This window comes from Pipra filicauda, unplaced genomic scaffold, assembly GCF_003945595.2.
Source record: "Pipra filicauda isolate LSUMZ 115617 unplaced genomic scaffold, ASM394559v2 scaffold15_size4787011_pilon, whole genome shotgun sequence".
Lineage (NCBI taxonomy): Eukaryota > Metazoa > Chordata > Aves > Passeriformes > Pipridae > Pipra > Pipra filicauda.
This window is the reverse complement of record NW_024104096.1, coordinates 2975549-2998292: the sequence shown is the minus strand read 5'-3', so window position 1 is coordinate 2998292 and position 22744 is coordinate 2975549. Positions and strand designations below refer to the sequence as shown.

The 22744-nt window shown below is 37.6% G+C and overlaps 1 non-coding gene across 1 annotated transcript; it reads left to right on the top strand.

The window, feature by feature from the left end:
* The first annotated feature begins 417 nt into the window (after positions 1 to 417).
* LOC113997895 lies at positions 418 to 576 on the top strand. Its single transcript, XR_003544269.1, has one exon. It is a non-coding gene; the product is annotated as a U1 spliceosomal RNA (small nuclear RNA).
* Positions 577 to 22744: the final 22168 nt, after the last annotated feature.

Genomic DNA, 22744 nt, shown 5'->3' with positions numbered 1-22744 from the left:
TTCCTCAGCAAAGTCTTATTTCACAGCCATGATTTTTTTTATGCCAACATTAGAAATGCATGTTGCTTCTGTAACTAGGCATGTCCTTTATTCACTAAAGATTTTGTTTTGTCCTGCATGTAGTTATATATACTCTTTATGTTTACTCTTTAGAGATAGATTCATTCTCAGCTCTGACCTAGCATTGTTTGCTTAATAAGCTAATACACTCCAATACAGTAGAAGTTCTAACAACTGAATTTAAAGCCTAAAGACAATAGCATTTGAGAAACCCTCATTCCTATCATAGTCCTCTAGAACAATTAAGCTCAATGCATCAGTTCCAGCTTTTTACTTCAAGTTAAAACCTCGATTTATGGGAAGAGAGAGACTTCTAAATTCAAATACTGTGACTATCAAATATAGGACTAACCTTTCTGTCTGATATGGCAGGAGAGATAACATGATGGGGAAGGTGATTTTCTCAGGATGAGGTTCATTCTTTGCAAACAGACTGTGCTGGCCCCTGCAGTTTCCCTAAATACAGGTAGCTCAATTGCACAATTCATAGCAGATTTTGCAATGCAGAGACAGAAATTTTGAGATTTATCTGGAGCTGCCTGAGCAGTTTCTGGATTTGTTGTTGTTTGTCAATAACACATTTTAGACTGTCTTCTGTATAAAATATTGCAACATTAAAATGCAGGTAATGGCAGAAAGGACTTAAATCCTGTGTCTTGTATTTTACCCTCTATCTTCCAAAAAGTATTCTGCGCACAGCTGTATCTTTTTCTCATGACTCTGCATAAGGGCTGGGAACATATCCATCTCACAAAGAAAAGCAAGATAAAGCTTTGCAATGAGAGAATGAGACTCTTAAGGCACTGCCACTCCATCAGTCCTATTTTCTGGAATTATCAGAAGCCTGCTAATCCCTACCCAACCCAAACAACTATGCTCAGTAAGTTCAAGACTTCAGAAGAAAATAACTATGGGCTTCTGACTGGGAAACTATCTTAATAGGATCCAGGAGAAAAAAGGCTACATTTAATTTCATAATCACAGTCTGCTTAGAATCATTAAACATGTTTTGCTTATATCCCCAAACAAATCATGATTAATAGCAAAAGGCTCCAGGACATAAAATGTAATTTATTAATTATCAGAGTTCTGTTAATTAAGAGCTATATTTATATTGTACCATCATTAGTATAACATTGTTTTTAGCATCACTGACATGAAGAAGAGCAAAAGATTAAGTCTGATACTCATGTGTCATCTGTATGACATCTCCATAATTTACTCCTCAATGCATCGATATTCTGCCCAATATATTTCTGTGGAAAATATGCAGATTAATATGAATAATGTCACTGTACTGACCAACATCTTGTTCTGAATATGGAGACATTTCTACATACCACTCATTATGAACACGCAGCCTCACATGTTATATAAGAGGTAAAAACAGCCGCATGCATCCTATTTGCAGTCTTAAATCCCGTAGGGATAAGATCACATCCCTAGGTGTGAGAAGCAAACATCCTTTTCCCAAAAACATTTCCTAGTGATGCAAATCCATTAAAAGAGTTATGAGTAACCAGAACTAAAGCACAGATCAAAACCATGTGCTACTACAGAAAAGGAATCTCAGTATTTTATTTTACTGAAACAATGAAAATATGAATATTGTACATAATTTGCTCACACTATAGTACCAAAATCTCCAAAGAGAAGTCCAGTAAATTTTCATTTCCGCTATTGGTAACTGTCTTTAACAGGTAATCCCATTTTCTTTGAAATCCATGTTCCAAGTGTGGAAGGTGCATTTGTAATGTAAGGCTCTGCCATCAGTGGAACATAATGGATCAAAGGCACTGTAAAAAATAATTGGTGAGAGAAGGTTCCTCTGGAAGTGACATCCAAACTCCATGCAAATATGTACATGTGTGGTTATTATATTCAAGAGTCAGATTTGAATACAGAAATAACTAGATTTCAAAATAGGCTTTTCACCACAGGTTTGAGGGAAAATGGCAGAAGGCCTTTAAAACCCACCAGGGGCATAGCTATTCTCCTACTAAAACTCAGACCAGAATCTGTTCTCTTTTATTTCTCCCTTTTCTGCTGTTTCCTCTGGGAAGATGGGAGCTAACAATCAAAGACAGACGAATAAAAGATGTGCAGCATTTTTAGTTATCCAATTTCTTTTGTTTTAATCAGTTCTTGAGAAAGATGGACAAGAACGTCGAAAATGCTGATCATTTCCTGACCTGCTCTTCATGGTGACACTATTTTGCATTAAAAACATTCTTAAATCCTTTCACACATGTGCAAATATAAGCCCAGTAAAATCAAATTGATTTTTGGACATATGGCCTACATACAACTTCCAGGGACACTTCTGCTACTTCTTAGGGACTAACACAAAAGTCAGAAAAGGAAGGAAATTATTTGGTATCCAACAACACCTTTGTTTTGCCCAGTGATACCCAAGAGCTATTGATTAGAAAAGTAGACACAGCAAGGGAATGCTGATAGTTAAAGGATGCTTTTCCTTCAGGCTCTTCTGCTCTGAAGTAGGAAAGCAGTTTGCCTACTGTGACAAGAGAAAAAGAGGAAAATGATTTGTCTACTGGGTGGTAGCTTAGTAGTATCACACTGCAAGTCAGACACAGCAGAGCTTGCTGGAATGCCACAGCAGCTCTGAGTCAAGGCTTCCTGTGACAAACACTCCCTGTGCTGGCACTTGGTGTCAAGGGAGATGTCCTGGACCAAACCATGAGCTTGCATGCGGACGACAAGTGTAGCAAAGGGCTTTGCAAATCTCACTGAAATTGGTCTGAGTTCGGGTTGGAGTTGGGGGATGTTTTGGTGTTTGTGTTTCCCTTGGAGCACAAGACCTCAGACTTCACCCACTTCTCATCACTTTTGGTTCTACCGCCAGAGGGCACGAGGAACCAAACTTTAGTGGCTTCACAGTGATACCATTCCCGTTTACCTACAGAAGGAACAGTGACTAAACTGCACTTTGCGACCTCTGCAGTCCCGAAGCAGGCTGCTGATTGGGAGGGGAGAAACTGGACGTGTTCTTCTGAAGGAAGGAAATCCAAGAACATACCCTTGTGTACCTTTATTTCATGTTCTGTACCCCACATCATGTGTATAGGAAACAGACATAGCATTGTCCCTTGGTTGTGGGAACATATTTGTCCAGGAGAAAAAGGTCATAATTTGCATCTGTCAATGATCTTTTGTCTTTTTGCTTTGTGGAAGTATGCCAAGGACAATGTGACTCTAGAGTGCAATGCTAGCTTTCTCTTCTATATGCTGCATGACCACTGTTTTTATCATGGCACAGATGCTTTGATATTCAGAAATTCAACAGGAAACTGGGACCCATTTGGTGACTACTTAGCTGAACTGGCAAGTAAGTTTACATTTGATGAACGTATCACTCCATTAGTTTTACCAAGTTCCAAAACATGCAGCTCCTCACAGCCAGGGGAATGGTTGCCTTAAATTTAAGGGTATCGCTCTAAATGCATCTAACAGAGAAAAGTAAATTCCGAGGTGTGGAGGAACTTCATGTTAGTTTCTGTGGTAAATCCATACGGTGTCATCCTTAAAAATGTTCTGATAGGGTAACATTCCATCACCAGGAACAAGAAGAGGGGGGCTACAGGGACCATGTCCCTTCTGAAGATGCAGAGGGCGGTCTATAGGAAATAGAAAATTAGTGAAAAACTTAACAGCAGCCCTTATAGTTTTTCTGGTCTGTTTCTGATGACCAAGAAGTGCTAGCAGAGCTCTTTTACCACTATTTTTGTAGGGTTACCTAGCAACTCTGGGAAAAGTTTTTTTAAATGTTCCCTGGAGAATGCAAACCAGTTACTTTCTTAAACACCTGAAAATATGTATGTGTTATAGTTTCTCACAATTAACATATTAGAAAGTTTTATGTAAACATTTTTTTTTAAATTTCTGGGGAATTTAACTGAAGTCCTAAGAGTAAATCATTTATTCCCTCAAAGAAAATAACTATGACTGTAATCAATGATTTGAATAATTCTGCTTGTGAAGTTGCAAAATTGAGAATGTTTTTCCTAAGTATATGTATCACATGAATCTTAGTGTCCTTTTTAGAATCCAAAATTATTTTTTTGGGGTAAAAAGGCTTGCAACTTCAGTCTCAATACAAAATGCATCATGCTCTTTCCAAACCTTACCTTCAGGCAGATTTGTCATCGGAAGACATGCTCTCCTTAACAGTGTCTGAAGATGTTCTTATGTCACCATATGGGTGCCTGTTTGTTGTTTGAAACATTTATGACAGGAGTTTTTTAGGCTAAGAACAGGACTTCTTTTTTTCCTGCAAAAACAGTTTTACAAAATTCATATTTGGAAGCCAGCACTCAGAAATAAAAGCAGATGAGTTGATCCAACACACTTGCATTGATACCAAGGCAGAAACAGGAATATGATGTCCCAGTGCCTGAACAGCTTCTATCCCTCCAGGAGCTGCTGATCTCTTCCCCACAGACTGTGGAAAGCTATGCTTTGATCTGTTTCTGATGACCTGATAAAACACATTCCTGAATTTCCCTGAATACATTGAAAGAGAACATCCTCTTAATGTCTCGCCAGATACACGTGCTGAAAACCTGTCACAAATTCATTAAAACCTGAAGAGGCTGTCTCTCAAAAGAAAAAGCTGCTGGTGAAAAAAGCTGGAGAGTTTATTATCCCCTAAGTTTTGAACTTGCCAATTTCCAGGGTTTTCTGCTAAGTAGTGATAGACCACATGTGAAAAAAAATTTACCTGTTATCTGCAAACTAACAGGAGCAAGTAACGATGCCACCACTACCCAGTGAAGACATTAGGGATGACATTTTCCACTGTTTGGATGTAGACATATGGGTCAGTCTCCAAAAACTAGGCTTAACAGGGTGTAAAAAAACTAAGCCTTACAGCAGAGATCTTCAGCAAACCTTGGCACATATGGATCAGAATGATCAGGAAAAGTGAGACAAAGTTTCATTCTACTGGAAAAACTCAAAACAGAAGTGGTAGATCATGTGAAGAAACCTGAGTGCCTTGATCTTGTTGTTCAGGAAATATAGGACAATATGAAGGAATGCCTAGGAAAATCAGAGAAACACAAGCATATTCCTTCTTGGGACAAGAAAGAATATGCTTGCCGAGGAAAACCAAGGAAAATTTGTATTTAGCAAAGGAGCCCAGCAACAGGACTACACCAAAAACTATTCCTTTCATCCTTTGCCTGAGAGTATCTTGAAAATTTTGAGGACTATCCTCATCAGAGTTAACTTTCTGAAGTTCCTAGGAGTAAAATATTCCCTTGCTAGCTTTGTGTCTGTAATCTATTATGTGGTGTATGTCTGTCTGAGCTCCTTTCTCCTTTCTCATGATTTCATATAACGTATTTCTTTCATAAACTGATTGATACCAAATCTCACTTTTGCTCTAGATATCTCCTTGTGCTTTGCCTTTTTGAAGATGCATAATTTCTTTTAATTTTAAATACCTGTATATGGTTTTCCATACCCTCACAAGGACTGAAGGTTTCACTTCCACAGGTCTGGATCTGACAGTGCTGTGGAGGGTGTAGTTATAAATGTATCCACATAACAAAATGTGCTACATGATGTAACATATATCCACATCTTAGTATTTACTATCTTGATAAAAAACTCTGAGATGGTAAGTTTTCACTGTATTATTAGTCAAAAATGGTGAATATTTTACTGCTTTAATATTTTGTTTTTATTTTTAAATTCTGGTTTAGGAATTATTTTTCCTAGTCAGCCTGTAATTTCTGAGGCATATGTCCCTATTAAAATTGTTTTTAAAAGCCATGTTTTTTTCTGAACTATTCTTGCATTTTAAAAGTGCAGTCCAGGAATACAGGGATATTATGTCTGTCAGAATTATGATATGTGCAACACTGTCATTCTGTTTTTTGGAAAACAGTGTTTATGCACCAAATGCACCTGCCTTTGAGCACGCACAGCATAAACACGTTATTACTCTCAAAGTTTTTATTCAGTCTATTCTGCAAACTGTAAGCATCCTGGTTTGGAAGCTACGGTGCCGCTTGGCTTCTGCTGATATCACAGAACCACATATCAACTGTTTGCTTCTTTAGACACTTAAAAAATTGGAATTACACCAACAAAGCTTTTCACTTCCCCTGGAACATAAGAAATGTCTTTTAATAGATATTCTGGCAAAGACACCTCTAGTAACACACTGCTAAAACATGCATGTAAAGACTTCAAACACAAGGTGATAAAACAGCTGTGGTTGAAGAGGCTTTATTAATCAGGAACCAGAAGAGGTGATGCTATGTTTGATATTCTCAGCCTTTTTTCTTCTTACTTTTAAATGTTGCTGTCTTTTCTTTGATAGTTATGCCATCTTTATAAAATGGGGTTTGACCACAAGCACATGTTCCTGAGAGTTATTCCTTTTTTTCTGGCTTTCAATTTCTGTAGGAAATATTACCTGCACAGTGAAGCAGAGGAAAGTCTCAGGGACCAGAGAACACCACCAGATCTCACTGCCCCTACCCAGCCCTTCTGTGACTCATCCACCCCTGCCCATGGCCCAGGACCCCATGTCAGCCCCCCAGGGCCATCAACTTCTGCCCCAGTGACACAGCCACAGAAACTGGTCACCAGTTCTTCACAGCCCTGCCCTGACCAGAGAGGGGCCATGTCAAGCCAAGCCCACCTGTGGCTGGACCAGCCTCAGGCTACCCCTGGGCAGCCGCATGATTCCCAGGGGTGGAGCTGCCCCAGTGACCCTCAAGTTGCCCTGCTTCTGGCTTGGAGTGAAATTGGCCCTGGCAGCCAAGTTCTATCCCATGGAGAACTCCCGACGCTTCCAGTTCCTGCTCCACAGGGAGCTGCCAGCCTGGTGGTGACTTGACAAATGGTCACAGTCTGTTGCACTAATATTGTGCAACTGTGTGGCTGGTTTGGGGGTGAGTGAAGGGATGCCTGGGTCAGACTCACAGAACTTTCTTCTGTGGACAGAATAACATGGGATGGGATGGGATGAAACAGAGTTTAGTGTCAGTTTTCTTGTCAGTCTCACAGGGTTGGACTTTGCCCCCCACCTCCTCCAAGTTACTTCTACACAGAAGTGTTAGATTTGATCGGCAGCCTTTTAAACAGTGGCCCAGGGCTTGTAATTTGCTATTTAATATTATTTTGTTTTCACAGTTAAATTGACTTTAACAAGTTCACCAGAAGTTACTAAACTGGTGACAAAATCACTACAGTAAATTTCATGGCACACAATAGGGTGTCAGTTGTCTGTAAAAATTTGTTAACAAGGGTCTGGCCCTCATCTCTTTCTTAAAGCTTTCAAGGACCCTGGGAACACATCCCTCTGAGCTGATCCGAACTCTTGGATGCGCAAATGGGTCCTCTTCCAGATGAATGTCTTCCTACAGCAAGCAAATATGTTCCCTGTGCTCATCATCTTCTGGAGTACAAATGGGGAAAGTAAAAAGGCTCTGAAATAAAAGTATACCCAAGGATGCGTTCTTGGATTTCCTTCCTTCAGAAGAACACGTCCAGTTTCTCCCCTCCCAATCAGCAGCCTGCTTTGGGACTGCAGAGGTCACAAAGTGCAGTTTAGTCACTGTTCCTTCTGTAGGTAAAGGGGAATGGTATCACTGTGAAGCCACTAAAGTTTGACTCCTCGTGCCCTCTGGCGGCAGAACCAAAAGTGATGAGAAGTGGGTGAAGTCTGAGGTCTTGTGCTCCAAGGGAAACACAAACACCAAAACATCCCCCAACTCCAACCCAAACTCAGACCAATTTCAGTGAGATTTGCAAAGCCCTTTGCTACACTTGTCGTCCGCATGCAAGCTCATGGTTTGGTCCAGGACATCTCCCTTGACACCAAGTGCCAGCACAGGGAGTGTTTGTCACAGGAAGCCTTGACTCAGAGCTGCTGTGGCATTCCAGCAAGCTCTGCTGTGTCTGACTTGCAGTGTGATACTACTAAGCTACCACCCAGTAGACAAATCATTTTCCTCTTTTTCTCTTGTCACAGTAGGCAAACTGCTTTCCTACTTCAGAGCAGAAGAGCCTGAAGGAAAAGCGTCCTTTAACTATCAGCATTCCCTTGCTGTGTCTACTTTTCTAATCAATAGCTCTTGGGTATCACTGGGCAAAACAAAGGTGTTGTTCGATACCAAATAATTTCCCTCCTTTTCTGACTTTTGTGTTAGTCCCTGAGAAGCAGTAGAAGTGTCCCTGGAAGTTGTAGGTAGGTCATGTGTCCAAAAATCAATTTGATTTTACTGCACTTGTACTTGCACATGTATGAAATGATCCAGGGTACTAATGTAATTACTTCCTTAATTTGTATATTATCTCCTGTTAGACAATGCTTTTAAACTAACTTGGTCAATCCTATCACAAGTGTATGCTTCATTTGTATGTGGATTATACTGATAGGCTGCCTGCTGCTTCTCCTACACTTCGTTTTAGAGGAAACATACTCTGAAAAAGCTTAAGTCAGCTGTCCAGTCATGCTGAGAAGGTCAGCCAAGGGCTGTTTCAAATGAGACGGGAATGGCTGTACATAGTATTCCTATCCCACAACTCTTCAGGGATGCCAGTAGAAAATTGGATTTTCACAAAACAATGTCACTGAAAAGACCAGGTCAGGTTATACTCATCTTGGACATTTTTGTCCATCTCACTCAAAAACTGATTAAAACAAAAGAAACTGAAAAACTGAAAAGGCTGCATGTGGGAAATATCTTTTGTTCTTCTATCTTTGGATCTTAGCTCCCTTCTTCCCAGAGAAAATATGAGGAAAGGGAGAAATAAAAAAGAACAGATTCTGGTCAGAGTTTTAGGTAGACCAACTATGCTGGTGGATTTCAAAGGCCTTATGTCATTTCCCTTTAGCCCTACAGTGGGACAGTTTCAAATCTAGCCATTAATTTATTCTGAAACAAATTGAGCAGAAGTCTACAAACTGTAGACAACTACAGGGATGCATGCTATTTTCATTGTCATGTGTGACTGAATATTTGTGGCTGACCTATCGAAATTTTGCCATGCTGAGATTATTTAAGGCCAGAACATTCTTATGTTTCTCAAGTGTTGACTGTTTCCTTATTACTCTAGCATTCTGAGGGAACACATTATCCTCAGACCATCACACCAGCAGCAAACCTACAGCTAGAAGATGCTCAGTAATGTACTTGGCTATAGCAATATGTGTCATGTCCAAGGGCAAAGTGTTACAAACCAATACATAGAATTAGAATCACTACAGCTAAACAAAATTTCTAGTCTTGCTGTGAATTATTTAAAGTAAAAGTTTTGAAGAGACAGAATTTTTAGCTGTACTCAAAGGCTATTGTACGGTGTCCTCATTTTGGCTGGAACAGACTTTATCCTTCTTCCTAGAATCTGGTACAGTGGTGTGGTTTTGATTTAGTATGACAATAATGTTGAAAACACACTGACGTTTTGGTTGTTGCAGAGCAGTGCTTACCTTGACCCTAAGTCGAGGACTTTTTGGTGTCTCATGCTCTGCCAGTGAGGAGCTGCACAAGAAGCTGGGAGGGAGCATGACCAGAGGCGCTGACCTGAACCGGCCAAAAGGATATTCCATACCATAGAATGTCATGCCCGGCATATGAACTCGGAAGAGTTAGCGAGGGGGGGCTGTTTGTGGCTCAGGGATAGGCTGGGCATCGGTCAGCGGGTGGTGAGAAATTGTACTGCACATGACTTGGGTTTGTTACTCTCTTCTTCTTCATAAAATTACCACTATTACTACTACTACTATTATATATTGTTATATTTTGTTTCAATTAAGAAATTGTTCTTATCTCAAACCATGAGGTTTACCTTTTCTTTCTCAATGGATGAGGACAAGGATGTATGGAAACTGAGTGAGTGGCTAAGTGGTATTTAGTTGCTGGCTGTGGTTAAACTACAACATAAAGACATATTGCTGGTAGCAAGATATACAGAATCGGGGCCTTCTAATTTAATCCCTAGACCTTGCTCCCTAAAATCCTCCCTTCAATTTTTTAGGAATAAAGTTTAAAAATACATTCACTTGTTAATAAAATGATAAATAAAACAGGTCATAAAAAACCCAACGATTACATCCTTTGGCTAAAATTGGGAAGAAATATTTTCTTCTCTAATAAATTTCGTCTGTTCCTATTTTTATCTCACAATGAGCACTTGGAAGTGAATGTTGTGCATGACTGCATATATGCTAGTAAATGACAATCAGTTAAGCATCAAAGACTTATTAATGTGAAACAATATTTGTTGCAATAAAGTAAAAGGAAGTGGTGTTTTGCTGTTTAAAACATACCTCAGTGGGATTCAAAAATGTACATTTTGATGAAATACAAGCTCTTGATGTCTGTTTAGAAGAGACACTGAATAAAACCTTCCAACTATTTGTTTCCTATTTTCTTTTCTTTGTGTATAAGACTTAGGTATAAAACTACTGCCACATGTGCTTTGCGTACTGCATACCAGCTGTCATAATTATTCTTTACATACTCATGTATTGATATTCATCACTAAAACAGAATAACAAACTGTCAGGGCATCTCCTGGGAGCTGAGACCACTGGGGATCTCCTGGGGGTTCCCCACAGGCAGGGTCTGGTTGTGGCGAGCTGGAGACCACCCCTTCAGCAACACTGCTGGGGAAGGGGCTGATGACCCTGGGGGCTGCTGTGGTGTCCTGGTGATACGGTTTGAAGCTGGCTCCCTGCCAAGTCTCCAAACCTTACCACAAGAAGTCGTGTCCCCCCCCCCCACCAAAACCTCAGGGAGAAGAGGGAGAAAAAAACAACCAAGAAAACCGAGAGAGAGACAGCTAAAGCAATATAAATATAAATATATTTACATGTATGTTACAGTTATATACAATTGAAATATATATACAATTTCACAAGGGAATGGGAAGGGGGAAGGGAAAAGGAACAAAACCAAAATAAAATATATATATATATCCCGATTAGTAGCCCAACATCTAGCAACTAAAAGAACTGGCAAAAAAACTATCTTACTACTCTCCTTAGGACAATGGAGAGTCACACTGGAATGATCGCCGGCAACCTCCGTCTCCCAAGGTCAGCAAGGCCTTGCCAGGCCTCGCTCCCCAACACGACAGACTCAACAGCAGGGAACCTGCACCTCCAAGCCGCTGGAAGGAAAGAGAGCGAAGGTCTTTCCTCCTTTCTTGTTATAGCCTGGCTTACGTAAAAATCGTAGGGAATACTGCGTAAATACTAGACCAAACTACCACACCTGGGAAGGGCTGGGGGGAGCCTGGAGAGGGGAGGAAGGCAGGCAGGGCTGGGGGTACCCTGAGGGTCCCAACACAAATAAAATTTCTGACAATCCTAATACCAGCATATAAAAACTTACCAAGGTGACCAACCAACAGTGTCAGACATCACCAAGGATATATTACAGCTTTTACCAGCCAATAAATTATAAAGTAGAAAAAAATGTGTTCCAAACAAATTCCTTATTCTCCTCATTCTTCTATCATATATCTGAGTCCTTACATGTTTAAGAAGCCTTATAACACTTTTTAAACATTTTGCATGAAATTTACTCTCTCTTTCCTATCCTTAAATCCAAAGTCATGCTGAATTTATAGTGTTACACCTGAGGAAAGAAGTTTGCTTTTCTTGAAAAGCATTTTGTGCCATGGTGCATGAAGAGTACTATCAAAATAAATTACATTTTAGTTCCATAGAGCAATTCCATCTTATGCAAGTGTTCCCATTAAACTAGTAAGTTTTGGATATTCAGCACTTCTGAGAACTACATCTTTATATGTCAACTTCTATATATAGTTTAAAATGCCAAAATTCAACTATTCATGTTTGAAGATCCTGGCCCATTTTTAGAGATGTGATAGCAACGTTCTAATTCTATATTGACAATCATGATCGAGGTTGAAAATATCTGCTAACCTGAAAGATCAAAATGGCTAATGCATTTGTAAAGGGTTGTTCTCCAATAATTATGACCTCTTAAAAGAGAGACAGTTTCCAAAGTTGGCCAATTTTTAACTTCTCTGATATCTAAAAAGCAAACTCTAAAGAATAGCTAGCCAGCATCCTTTCATTGTTCTCTTGGGTTTGGAAATTGGAGTGTAACCTTTTCAACACATACCTAGCTTGAATCCTAATCTTTCATACCTTAAGATTATGCATTAGAAGGTCTGGAGGTTGGGAAAGGAAGACAAAATTTCTTCTTTTATTTTAGTATTGCTCTATGTATATTGGATATATACGAGTGTGTTGCACACAGTTAGAAAATAATACACAGCAAACTGCAAACCGGGGAATATTCACCTCCCAAACTGGTTGGGGTTTTGGTGTTTGTTGGTTTTTGATTTTTGATTTTGGGTTTTTTTCTAAATTTTATCTTAAACACTGAAATTGAACTGTTTAAGTTGTGAAGGTCCCACATTTACTTTTCTAAGAAACTGATTCACTTTTCAAAACAGGAAAATTCTATAATTATTGCATAGTTACATCTTCCTTTACTAAAGTTTTATTTTGATCTTCTAAGGAAACTGAATTCTGTCTTTATACTTAATTCTTTCATACTTAAATAAATCTAGTTGAAATACTTACAGATCATACTCTTAAGCATGCATTATACTCTCTTCGACACAAAAATTGACTGTGCAAGTTATAGCTATTGATTGTCTTTTTAATTCTGAATCTTGTGCACTGGGAGTTCATTAATTTAAACAGTATATAATACAATAATCATGAGACCCCTTGCCATTACTTAATAAGAGACAGATGACTTTTTTATCTCTTATTTTTATTGTCATTTAATATTGCTAGTAGTGAAAAATGGAAGATATTCTTGTATTAATACTACAAAAGTTATTTTCATCCCTGGAATGCCAGAAAATAGTGCTGACATTGTCCAGGTAGAACTGATCACAGATATTGCCAAGACTGCCATGAATTAGGGAACAGCCGTCTTAGCAGTCAACCTACCTCAGTCTTAGTCATCATCAAAACAAAATCCTGATGAAAATTTTGCTACTCTGTCAACATGAATTAGGATCTAAATTTGTAAATCCAAATCTACCCTATAAATCCAAACCAGAAAACAAATTTGCATGTTCAGTGATTCAAGGCAGAAAAGGGTTTTGCATACATAGTGTTACATAAATGGTTAGTTTTGGGGTTTGGTGGATTTGAAGAATTCACAAAAAAGTATTCACCTGACCAACATTCAGAATCAGTTCTTCATATATTTGTAATATTGATATTTTAAACTGATTGCGAACTTCACGTATTCTATGTTTCAAATGGAACTATGAAAATCTGTCTACACATTAGGGAAAGTTAAAATTTCACTCAGAAAATATTATAAAATGTACAACACCGAAAATGGAAGAAAATAATTCCATTCTTTAGTCATTTTATGTTGGAAACTACATGTAACAATCCTTTATCTTGTTCAGACAGGATATGTCCTCACAAATGTTTCCTAGATAATTAATAATAATAATTAATAATTAATAATTTCTGATAAATTACACAAATAGATAACATCCAGTATAGGATACTGTTCAAAAATTTTCCATTCTGGAAACAACCACTATGAAATTCAACATCCAGTCTTCAGAGAATGTCAGAACTCTAAAATTAAATAATGCATTTAAAAATGCCGAAAATTAGAATATAAGAAAACAGTAAGATGTAAATGAAAACATCCATCAAGACAGAGGACACAGTCTCCAAAATAGTTGTTGTAGAAAGTTGGATATGATTCACAATAGGGAGAAACCATACAATAATCCTTAGTAAATAAGATGTACAAGTTATCCATGGTTAAGCCCTAGTCCATCCTTGTACCCAGTCTTATTATGTGTTATAAAGCATCCATATCTTAATTACTTCATCTTCTCTTGACCTCCAGACAGAATGTCTTGCCACAACTAATATGGCATATCTTCTCTTTTCTGCCATGCTATAGTAGGCTTTGAAACAGTTAACAATCCTCTCTACCTCAAAGTGCATCTGCTCTGGGGAAGGAATCAAACAGATTGCATGGCACGCCAATTAAAATAACATCCTAAGAACAGCAGATTCAGGAGATCACTGTCAGACTATCGCTTTTGGATTGAGAATATTGGCAGGTGTGAATATTGGCAATTGAAGTAAATAGAGGGGTTTGTAACTAAGAACTATTGTTTCAGACTCTCTGCAAATTTTAACATATTTTCTCTGAAATCAGAACAAATGAGACACCTATGCTTTCACACAAGGAAACAGAAAACAGAGATAACCCCCGCACTTGCACAGTAGTGCAAGTGCCTTTTCCTCCATGCTTCATCAGCAATATGCCTGGGTTTAGAAGAACTATTCCTTTTTCCCAGCAATTAAATTAGAAACTGCACTATAAAATTGTGCTTTTATAACCTTTAGCCATTGTTTTTTCTACCTTAGTCTGCTCAGGTGTTTGAATGTGAATGAGGTGTTTAAATGCAAATGGAGGCCTGGTAAGGCTTAAGATGTGAAGCTGGTGCTTGGATCGTATACTTATGTTCCTGCTACATCCAAATTTTTTAAAGAAGTTTTCTAATAAAGCTACATGTTCCACATCACTAACAGCAACCTCCTGCAGTGTGGCTGCATCCAGTTGGTGAAGCAACAGAAAGGAAAAGATCTCTCTGAAAAAAGCATTAATTAGATAAGTGGCATAAAGATGACACCTAGCCTCTAAACCTAACTGTAAGTAGAAGCTCTTTACTCAAAACCAAACACATAATAATAGAATTTTCCATTCCATTTGATGCTCAGTCTTTTTGCCCGAACTCACTGAACTTCTGTTCAATGACTGCTCGTACTTAATTACACAGCTTCACGTCTCTGGTGTACACATCACATGGTAGACCTGCTGCAGATTTTAATGTCAATGGAAAGATTATTTGAATGTATAAGCTTCATAAAATAGACAGTTTCATATTTATCAGAAGATCATTAAAACAAAATTGCCAAAACTGGACTTCCTGCTTCCTATCTGTGTATGATGTATCTTGTATTTTCAGACTACTTTGAGTAACACGTTTTTCTTTCCCTTCCTTTGTTCCTGTAGTGCACATTTGTTAAGCGACTTTTCATAAAAATGATCAAATACAGAGGAATTTTCTTGTATAAAAGTTATTTCTTCTAAACTGAATTTGTATAGTACTTCATTAACTCCCTGTAAATATATTTTTCACAATATTTTTAAAAAGGTGATGGAAAATAACCTATTTCCAGTAAAAATTAAAGATCCTATCTCTCACTTCTAAAAAATTGAAAGCACACTTCCTGCCTCATGAGCACAACTCTCCTCCTGTTTTGAAATTTAATAATGTTCCCCAGATGCTGAGGAAGTAAGTACCTGCTAAGTAACACTACGATTTCTAACAACAAAATAAGCATGAAAAATTAGTTAACTTATGGATTATTAATTAAACCTAATAATGGTCTAATAATAATTGAGGTTCTCAGCATGAAATTGAAACCAAAAGTTCTGAAGTCCTAGCTCATTTCTGATTCAGTCAGTGATTAGAGACACCAGTGTTTTATTAAAGGTATTCTTTTCTCTTTTGGGGAAAAAACCAAACCAAAACAAAACCAAAAACAACAAAACAAACAAACAAACAAACAAACAAAACAAAACCAAAACAAAAAAGTCAACAAACAAAACAGAAGTAGAAATCCAGTATCTTTTTCATGACAAAATTCTGGATGAAACTTGAGAATTGAGGTCTTGTTTTATTTCATTGCTTTAAGGAACACAAAAATTGAACTCAAAATAGTAGCCTCAGAATCACATCATTTGGAAGGGACATCCAAAGACCATCTTGTACAGCTTCATGTTCAAAGCAGCTTAACCCACATCCTTGAATGCCCCAAGGTTAAAGGTTCCACCATGTCTCTGCTCAACATGCACTAATTGTTATCAATTTTATCAAACTCACAAATATGAAAAATAAGAAAATGGAAGATAATTTGTATATGACAGCAGCTAAAAAAAGCTCTGGAAAAATATGTTTTCTTGGTACTTTGTATTTTAGAAAATCCATATTAGGAAAGTCAATTATATTTAAATGATATTTATTCTTGGAGTTTTATTCATAATTCAGAATGAAAATATTTCTAGATCAATAAGCATCACATTCAGAGTAGATATATCCAAAAAAAATTTTAACTATCACAAAATAGTCTAAAAATATAGAATTAGATAGTAATACTTGGGATGGAGGTAACTGAAATGTCTTTCTAATTCATAACTTTTTCAATCTAAGTTATAGTAATATTTATTCAAAATATGAAAGAACAGTACATTTGCATCCCATTTTTGCTTACAAAACTCCAAAGAGCAGTAGTTTAATAAAAGAAAAATGCAACTGTCTATAAGTAGTTTATTAAAAGAAAAATGCAACTGTCTTTCAGAGTAGAATTTTGCTTAAGACTCAGACATCTAAATTCTTTTGATAACAACATAGCTTACAACATGTAAACCACTGTCTAAGCTCCCATCATAGTCAATGAACATGTAGCCAGTACAGTCAGTGGAGTCTAGGGATCTATTTATCTCTTCTTAAAATAGATACCTGCTTTAAGAGAGCTGAATAGCTTTCTATCTCCATTGACTCTGGTGACCAGGTGTCAATTGACTGTAAGAGGAGCTTAGATACCTTGTCCATGTGTAATCACTTATGTTGTAATCATTTACCTTGTAGATACCTAAATTTAGCAGAATGACTCCGTTGCCCAAACACAGGTTCCTGATATCACTAAAGTGATATCCTCTCACGTGCTTCTGGGTAAATAGTTGTCAGCTACAGCATAGTACACAATAGTATAATGGCACTAGAATTTTATGTTCAAGTACCTTTATGTGCCTGACCCAGGAGGTGAATCCAATTGTGTGTTCTTCTTAGTTGTTAGCAAAGTTCAACTATAGACCAGATGATGAGCATGAAGGCACCAGGACCTGGAGATGTCCACAGTCTGGCACAGTGACTGGGTAAGGGTCTTGGTGTCCTATGGGGTTAAAGCAGTGTGATTATTCACGTGGTACATAACGTGGAGATAAACCCTTTGGAGAGTTCAGGTGACTGCATTCTCCACCGGTGAACCTCAGTGCTGATCAACTAGTGGTGGGGGATCAAGCTGAGTTTCTCTGTAATGTGTACTCAGAACTGCTTCTGATTGAACCTGCAGCAACTGCATCCTGCAACCTGCAGCAACTGCATCCACCTGACCAAGGCAGGAGGAACCGGGAACTCAGAGCACAGTGGAGTCAGCTCTGAGCAGACTGGGAAGCAGAACTCCTCTGGATCTTGAAGTCCAATTGAGTTAGCTACTCTTTTACATGGAGTAGAGATAAGAGGAAAATGCAAACTTTGAAAGATTGATAAATATTGTATCCTTAGATGAAAACAAAATGAAAGCAAATAAAAAAATTATATTTATTTCTTTTATTTTGAATGCTTTTTAAAATTTATCTCTCACCATCAAAGCACAGTGCAGGACATGTTTAAGATTCAGTGATAATATTTAATTGCCATTTTTTCATTATCCTTTGACCTTATATTTGTATTTTTTATAACCTGGTCTTTTTTCATAACTCTCATTTTCTATAATCATACCTTTTCTTCCTTGATGTACTGAGAACCACTGCCAAATTCTGTAGGCTAGAAATACAGACATATGTAGTCACAGCAGTCTCCAGCAATGATGGCATTGATGTTATCTCCTCCAGTTTTATGGCCAACCAGTTTATCTATGATCATCATGACAACCTGTCTGCAACACAGAATCTCTTTAAGAAATTTTTTTAATTCCCAAACACTACCCAAAAATTAATACCTCCAGTCCTTCATCCTATTTTAAAATTTGACTATTTCTCCAATGTTCTGTTACTATTTTTCCTCTGTATCTCTCCATTTTCTATATACCTTATTGCAATAGTTAGGAGCCATCTGTGTCACAAAAATTGCTACATCATACATAAACACAGTGGAAGAGAGCCGTCTCAGAATGAATAAATGAAAAATAGGTGTTATTAATTCCCAAGGAATATAATGCCTTCAGCAGAATGTGCTTTTTGATATTTAACACAGACTGCCAAATGTAAGTAGGTCAGCTTCTGTGTATACAAGATTTTTCTGCTAATTCCTGTGCGTATACTAACAGCTTAAGGATGCTAAGTCTCTCCTGTGTTTTCACTGTACATTGCTGTGCATTTTGGTGATAAAATCCATGAAAACATACTGCTGGTGAGCTTGGGAAAAAGCAACTTTTTGTTCCAGCTTTCTAATTTTATAGCAGTAGCAGGGAGCTGAATCTTTCAACTAGAATTTGTACACAGCACCAGGTTTAGCTAATAGCAGTCATCTCATTACTTTATTAGATCCCATGTTCCTCACCTTACCTAATTTTATGAATAACTGATTAAACAAGCCATCAAAAACTCCTTCACTAACATGAACATCAGAAAAAGAAATGCTGAATGACATTTTTCCTTTCAGAACACCTTTATTTTTTAATAATGCTACAATGAGGCTATTTAGGTGTTTCAGACTAAATACCAAACACTACCAAAGGAACAAAACAAAACTACACCCAACAAAAAAGCCCCAAACCTAAAAAATCCAGAATTGAGCAAGTGCATAATAACCAGTTTTTTGAGCAAGGCATTACTCAATTATTTGGTTGAATTAATGCATTTAGCAGTACAAGCTGTGGTCTTTACCTCTTTAAAATGTTTATCTGTCTTTTGTGTCACTTTAGTTTTTAATTCCTGCACCATCCTAGTTTCTTATTTGTAGAGATTTACAGCATTAAGTACTTTTTCCAATAAGTCTTTGATATAGATTCAAATTCTCCACTTCAATTTAACCTACTTTCCTTTATTGAGGAAGGCTGTCTATTTTCTCCTGACCAGTGCTAGTGTAATATTCATGTAACTCCAGTGATTTCCATTGGGTTACCTTGGCCCTGTACTGATACTGTAGATGAGAAAGGAAATAATAGAGAAAATGAGATTAATACAATAAATCTTTAGTATAAAATTTATTCATTTTTTATTCCAGATACAAAAAAATTTATGAGATATGGATTTATATAAGCATCAAAGTCACCCAACTATCTGTATCTGAAGGAAAGATAGAAACAGGACAAGCTCTGCGCCAGTGTTTTTCATCAGGTGACATACCATATTCTAAGGATTTGAATGTGTGGGAGTATAAGCCAGTAGACCAAGTTAAACGAGAGAAAATATAATGCAACAAAATTGCAAAGTTCTTTCTAAATTAACTGAAATTTAAAATAATTCAGGATTTTTGTCGGTATGAATTTACAAAACCAAGTTATTCTAATGTTATAGAAATTACTGCTCATACATGCAATTTATGAATCCAACATTACTTCCCTTTTATCTCTAGGAATTACTTTTTTCTCTTGTCCTTTTGGACAAAAAATGTGGACAAGGACTACAGGGCTTACTGTCATATCAGATTCAATTTTAAAGTTTCATCAGAGCCAGGAATTCTAAAATTCATGGTCTTCTGTGCCTTGAGTATTGTTCCATAACATAGTTATAATATATTGCCTCTTTTCCCAGCAATTTTTCCAGGTATTTACCATCAGAATAAATATTGTGTTCCTGGGATCCTAAAAGCGCAAAGGACAGATTTGCACTAATTTAGAATGCTCTTGCCATCTGCTAATCTGTTAGAATTTGGACTGATCAGGTGAAAATATTCCAACAGAGTATTTCATATATCTTCTTCCTCCTCCATAAAATAAACTGTTTACTTGCCCCTTTATATCTCTTGACTCACTTGATCTTATTAATTTTCATCAGATTGAGAAAATCAAAAGTAAATACTCAAGCAGGAAGGATGAGAGTAACCCACCTTTTTTATGAGAAAAGTACTTAGAATAGTGGAAGGAAAATGAAAAAAAAAAGAATTCTTACAGAGTGTGTGAAAAGTATTGGGTGGACTGGTTCTTAGCAGCCAATCAAAAGAGGGAGGCAACTGCTAGAAGGAATATAAGTAAGCAGGCATGTATTTATTGCCAAACACAATTCTGAGGTATTTTCTCTATAGATGACTAGGAGCCCAAAGCTTAGCTCCCTAGAGGTAACAGCCTATGCTGAGACTACAGGAAGATTGCACCAAGTGTCTCACATATCAGCATTGTTTACTTAGGAAAAGGCACACTGGCAAAAGCAGAAAAAAACCTCAGAATGAAGTTTTTACTCAAATACCATGGCTCCAACACTGACTGATCAGCACAGTTTTGTAACCTCTTAGCTCTGAAGTAAATTACCTGGAGCAGGAGTGAGTCCTATGGAAATGTCTCAACGCAGTTTCTGTAGTCAGACCTGAATGAAAAGCGAGATTTTTTTAAAATATATAAAGTACTATGTATTTTTTTCAAGGGTATCAACAGTGTCTTAAAGAGGAGACAATTTACCTAACACAAACAACAAATTCACGCTGGAGCTGTCTGGCAACAATAGACTAGGTCTTTGTGTGTCATTGAATTGGGCTAGTGTAACCACTGAAAAATAGGGTACCACATATGTTAAAGACACATTTAATCTGATTTTAGGCACAGACTGGGCCCATCTCCTTGTGTATGTACAGAGTAGTCAATATAGAGAGAGAACAACTTGTATTTATGCCATCTGCAGAAGATCTATTCATCATGCAAGATGATTCGGACATGCACAAGTCCCTTGATCTGACAAATGATGTAGAATAAACCGTGAGCTCACAAATACATTCAGTTCTAGTATCTGAATCGTTACTGGTAACTATGAGGCATTGAAGAAATTCTTGATAACATGTTGGAATTATGAATTTTACATGCTGAATCTGAATGATACCTGTGAAGCAGGTCAGCTGTGAAAGCAGAGTCTCTTTTCTGGGGATTATAATTTCAGACGGATTCTCTGGTGGTTTTGTGTTAGCTTCCTCCCTTTCTGCAATCGATGAATGGACCATCGGTATTTGAAATGTAGCGAGGAGAAAGCACTTATATAAAATTAATCTCTGGCAGCTGTTTTTGCTTCTTGAAACTGTTGAGAGGACACTGTATGTATAAGTGCTTTTTATATGAATATATGTTCGTATGGAAACAGATTCACAATGTATACTTTCAGAACATCTGTATATCAGCTGGTCATTTTATGATCCCTGATAGTCTTCCCAAGCATTCATGGCCCATTCATTGATAGCCACTGGACTAAATGAACCTTTGATCTGGACTAGTGGAGACATTCTTAAGTTCTTATATAGCTTGGCCCAGAGAATAACTAGTCATGACAAATGACATGATCTCAGATAGTTGTCTGAGACTGCTGCTACTCAAACCATCCTGAAACTGCCACCTGATATCTTCCTTCTTTGCTTAGTAGAGAACATGCCTGGGAAACTTTCAAGGAAGGAAAGTGAGTTGAAATTCAAAGTGTGATGAATGTTATACCTGTTTTGTTTGCTTAGAGATTCTGTATGTGCATTGTACATCACCCTTGTGGAAAGGATGTAACTAAACGGCAGAGAGAAAAGCTGCTTGTCCCAGTCCTAGCTGCTGCATTCTGGTTTAAGCAGATATTAATTTAATGTAGTTGAGTAATGGTTTAACCCCAGCCACCAACTAAGTACCATACAGCATGTCGCTCACTCTCCCCTTTCTCCCCAGTGACATGGGGAGGATAATCAGAAAAAAGAAAAAATCCTCATAGGTTGAAATAAGAACAGTTTAAAAATTGAAACAAAGTAAAATATAATAATAATAATGATAATACTGATAATAATAATAATATGATCTTGAATCCACAATAATGCGGATTTCCTTATAACTTAAAGTTTATGGTATTGAATTTAAAAAGACTGGGTCAGATCAATAGGCATGGGCAACAATAGCTGGAGCGCATATTTGTAAATTAATCTTTTTTTTACCTCATTCATGAGATAATGGATTTGTCTTTTAAGAAATCACTATTTTAATTTCTGCTCTAATAATACATACCTTAGGAGATATAAAATCTGTTTCTTGATTTTTATATGCATACTTCAAGAAAATATGTGGACAATTCAGTCCTAAAGCTCTTACCAATGCAGCATCTCGTACCAGAGAGATACAATAAATTTGTCTTATATCCATACCCTGACTCTATTGTTGTATAGTTGTTCAAAATCTTAAATGTGCCAGTGCTGGGGCATGTTGTTAAGACATCCAGAAGTCTTGGTTAGGAGAAAAAAAGAATGGCAACAAGCAAAACAGCTGAAGCAGGATACATCAGCGTTGTGGGTTAACCCCAGGGAGTAGCTCAGCCCCACATAACCACTTGCTCACTTTCCTGGAGAGAATTGGAAGTGCAAAAGCGAGAAAGCTCATGGGTTAAAATTAAGACAGTTGAATACAAAAAAGCAGAAGCAGTGCACACAAGCAAAACAAAACAAGGAATTCGTTCACCATTTCCCACGGGCAGGCAGGTGCTCAGCCATTTCTGGGAAAGGAGGTCTTCATTATGCCATAACCCCCAAACAGCCCTTATTCCTCCTTCTTTCCTCAGCTTTTGATGCTGAGCATGATGCCATATGGTACGTGATATCCCCCTAGTCAGCTGGCGTCAGCAGTCCTAGTTGTGTCCCTCCCCAGCCCTTGTGC